Raw genomic sequence first — 5,073 nt, forward strand, 5'->3', positions numbered from 1 at the left:
TCTCCACATAGTTGGCCATCATACAAAAAATCGGGTAATGAAAATTGACTTTGTTAGGTCTAGTGCAATAGTGAGCCAATATTTTAATAATGTTCTCTGAGCTACTTGTTCTATTAGAAGTATGTTTGTCAAACAACCAGATGCATCAATACATCCCTATGTAGCACTCAACCCAAACTACTATCCTTTTTTCAGGGCATCACATATTCTTTCCTATTTCCATAGCTTGGTAAAATTATGATAAAGTTTGAAATATCTAAAAAAATTTATAATTCCAGGATTGTATTGGTTTTATTGATGGAACCCATATTGATGCAAGAGTTAGTGCAAATCTAGTTGGTAAATTTCGAGGATGCAAGGGAATCACACAAAATGTACTTGTCCATGTGATTTTGACTTAAAATCTAGTTTTGTCTACTTTTTTTATAGAAAAATACTATCTTGTCGATGTTGGGTATACAATAACATATGGATTGATAAGTCCTTACAGGAAAGTTAGATATCATCTAAAAGATCATGTAGGCCGTAGACCGCAAAATGCAAAGGAGTTGTTTAATCTTCACCATTCCCAACTTAAATCCAAAAACGAAAGACCATTTGGGATTCTAAAGAATCGGTTTAGGGTCTTGGACACAAAATCATTCTACCATTTTACAACGCAAGTGGATATTGTCCTTGCTTGTTGTGTGTTCCACAATTTTATAAAAGAAGTAGACCCTAGTGACATATTGCTACATGCAGATGTTCCAATTGTGGAGGAAGTGTCTACACATGAAATACCTATCACATATGGTGAACGACGAGAGGCACAAGTGCAATGGCGGGAACTTAGTGAGAAATTTGCGGGTGGCATGTGGCTTGACTATGTTAGATTGGAGCGCACTTTAGAATAATATTTTGTTTGTGTTTTTGGGTATGTTTTGTTTTGACATTGATGTTTTGGGTTAAAATGGATGTAGTTTTAAATTATGGCTGAAAAAGAAAAACTATGTTTGTAATGCCATTTATTTGATTGTGTTATGCATTTTTTTGTGCTTTCAATGGCATGTATGCTTGAATGATTGATTTATGGATAATTTGTACATTGCCTTCATTGTTTCTTCTAAAAATATAGTGTGTTGAATTTTGGTCATTTGATGGATATAAATAAAAATATGATTATTTCATTTTCATACTCCTATTAAGTGTTAATGCTATCACTTTTTGAAAAGAATTTAACATGTTTTACCTTTTATTTTGTATCTTTGTCTTTGTATTATATAAGATGTCAACTTCACGTAACATTGTTGATGGGCACCAACTAAAAAATGAAAAGGAACACCAAATAAAAGATGGACAAAAGAAATGGACAAATGTGTGGATACCATTACTTGCTGACATGGAAAAGAGTAGGTTGAAGGTTAATAAGTCATTCAAATGTCAAGCATTTATTAAAGTAGCGAATGTTGTCAATAATAGATTCCCCAATGCTTGCATGGATGCAGATAATGTGGAGAACCACATGCGCACCTTGAAGCAAAAATATCAAGACATCAAAAAATTAATGAATCTTAGTGGTGTTGGGTGAAATGACTCAGAAAAAATGCTAGTGCTCGAGGATGAGACATACATGACATATGTAGAAAGTACTTGAATGAATTTAATTTATTTCATATCTTTTTTTGTAATTCATATATATAACATATGATTGATGACTTTGATTTAATTTAATTTTTCAAAGGGACATCCAAAAAAGCCAAAAAGAGTACTTGAACAACCCATACCTTTATTTGAGGAGTTACATTTGGTTCTTTGGAGATGACCATGCCACCGGTGATCATGCATGATCAATCTATGACCAATTTGGTGGTACACTCCCTGAAGATGACCACAGTATAATCCCTGATGATATCCCTACACCTAATGAGCCAATGGACTGTGAAGCTTTTGAGACAAATAGTTAAAGACATGAAGTATTAAGGTCAACTACAAGTAAGACAACCGCTAGGTCTGGTTGCACAACAAGGACCATGGGTGCAAATGTTGGAATGGAGATTGTTGGAGATAAATTGGGTCAACCGGAAACATCAATTGACGGAGCAAGAAAGAAAACATGGAAGGAAAAACTACCAATGATCTATGGGACATGGAAGGTTATGACGATAAGGACATAGGAATGGTATTTGACAGATTAATGACTAACAAAGCACAAGCTAAATTGTTCTACTTAAGGAAGCCATCTCTTCGAAAAATATGGTTGGATGAATATATTGAATCTATAAAGAATTCTAGCCGTTGATGTTAGCATCAAAGGTAAGGATTGCATATGCATTATTTAATACAAACTGAATACCAAGTTGGATTTATTATGATTGCTTGTTTTGCAGGATGCAAATCTTGGATCGTGTTTCTTGTGATGCAAACCTTGGAACATTATATGGTGTTTAATGTTTCCTTGGATGATTTTGTATGGTGTTTCTTATAAATGTTGTTTGTGATGCAACCCTTGGAACATTGTATGGTGTTTCTTATAGATGTCGTTTGTGATGCAATCCTTGGATGGCGTTTCTTGTTTCCTTGGATGATTTTGTGATGCAAACCTTGAAACATTGTATTGCTATTTGTAATGAACACCTTGCACTGGTTGAATGAATTCATAATGAAAACCTTGTATTTCTATTAATTTTATAATGCAAACCTTGTGTCGATGTTTCTATATTTGCACTTGTGGATTTCTATATACGAGATTATTGAATGAATGAATTTTTTTAGCCATGCATAATTTGAGATCATTTTAAAAACATAAAAATAACACTTCATTTCATTCAAATATTTTTTTTTAATTTTTTAAAAAATTTTATATCTATTTTCTTGAATTATTTATATAATAATATAGACCATAATAATAACAACAATATTATTTTATAGTTATTATTATCGTTATACTTTACATATCATTATAAATTATTTAAAATTATATTAATTAAAATATTAGTTGATCATTATAAATATTTAACATTATAATTTACTCCCTTCACTTCCCTCACTTTCGTAGAAAGAAACATGTTTTGGAAGCAATCATGAAGTGATCCCACTTTCTTAGAAATGAACATAGGAAGTAGAAAACTTGGGACTTCAGGAAAGTGTCACTTCAGCCCAGATGAATGCGTGAATAACCGGAAGTGACACCACTTCAGCTACTTCATGGAGGTGCCACTTCTCCAATTTCCTGACTTCCATTGAGTTCAACCCAAATGAACATGCCCTAAGCATAGGAGCTAATGAGAGATATAAGCATATTAAAATCCCTTGCTACTAGTAGGAGACATACCAGGACTAATAGCCAAACTAACCCCATTTATAGTGACCCAACTTGCTTGCTAAGGTTAAGCTTTAATCATGCTCCAATTTCTCTTAGAAAAGAATACATTATGTAGTAAGATTTTTTTTCCCCCTTTTCATATTTTTAAAAGAATCAAGAAAGGAAAAGTTTCAAGTTTTTATCATAAAAAATAAATGTGTCCTTATTAAATACAATTTTAACACTGATCTATTGAATAGCTATTTAATAGATGATAATAATGTTTAAACAATAATCTCTAAAGGGTCTTCATTTCCTGTTTATATTTCAAAATAATAAATAATTATAAAGTAAACGAAGAGAAGAATAAAGAGAGAGAGAGAGAGAGAGAGATTCTATCTCTTCATTCACGAGAGAGAGAGAGAGAGAGAGAGAGAGATTCTATCTCTTCATTCACTAATAGGGCACCAAAGAGCCATAGTGTTTATTAAACATTATAGGCTATGTGAGATAGTACTTATGTGAGAGAATATTAGACCCACAAGAAACTATAATGAAAAACCGAAACACTACAAATATTACATGAGTTAAGAGAACAAACTAATTTTATATTTCAATCTACAAACGTGATTACAAAATTGTCTCTATAATGAATCTTCATCTAACAATTCATTTTGAATTGTATCTTTTTCTTTTCGACCACACAACTATTTTCCACACTCCCATTCCTTTTTATCCAGTTTACCTTGTGTACTCCATGCTATATCCCTAGTTGTGGAATATCGAGAATTATTTATGATAGCATTATCTAATCTTTTGCTTTCTATTGGTTTTGAGATATTATCAACTTTTCCATTAACAACCATGTTCAACATTCTAATGCCAAAATCCAGTGTCATCTTATTTTGTACAAAATAATCTCCGATGCATATTTTACAAGTACATAACCCACTAATGTCATACTCATTAGGTGTTGGATGCCTAAATCCATTTTCAATTTGATACATCATAACAAAAATCAAATAAAAAAATAAATAGTTATTTTCAATGTTAATAGTATAATTTCAGGAGTTAGAATTATTAAATTTTTCATTAAGCCAAGTTTGAAACTAGCTTCTAAAATTTCACTCTGCGCGTAATTCTAAAGAAAACTAATATAGTCTTCCATACTAAGGTGCTACATATCGTCAACTCGCATTATTTGACAAACTTTTAAAGTTTTGGAAGTTTTGTTAAAACTCTTACAACTACAAATATATATATATATAAGCATTTTTTTATAATTCAAAGAAATAATTTTTTTTTAATTTTCGAATTAAATTACCATCTACACAAAATTTTAAGATCATGAAGATATTTAGAAGATGTTGAAGCTATGGATGCAATGATTTCTTCAATTTTGTCTTGAAAGTTGCTTACATAAAAGGTCTATAATAATTCTTTCCCATTCTAAAATAAAGAAAAAAACATTAGATGAAATTTGAAAACATTAAAAAAAATGTATTTGAGGACTATAAACAAACAAGAATTAGTATTTTTCTTGTTAGTGTTATCCCTCAAATTTACAATATGTGAATATTATTAAAATAAGGTCAAAATATCATAATGGTCCCTCTATTTTGTGTTTTCCTTTCTTTTAATCCCTCTAATATAAAACCAACCCTTTTGGTCCCCACATTTGCACACTTTCATCTTTTTGATCTCTCCGGCTAACGGACGTTGGTTTGGCCATTTACTAATGCTGATGTGGCATCATTAATATTAAAATTTTCATTAATCATAATCACCGCCAT

This window comes from Dioscorea cayenensis, chromosome 18, assembly GCF_009730915.1.
Source record: "Dioscorea cayenensis subsp. rotundata cultivar TDr96_F1 chromosome 18, TDr96_F1_v2_PseudoChromosome.rev07_lg8_w22 25.fasta, whole genome shotgun sequence".
NCBI lineage: Eukaryota > Viridiplantae > Streptophyta > Magnoliopsida > Dioscoreales > Dioscoreaceae > Dioscorea > Dioscorea cayenensis.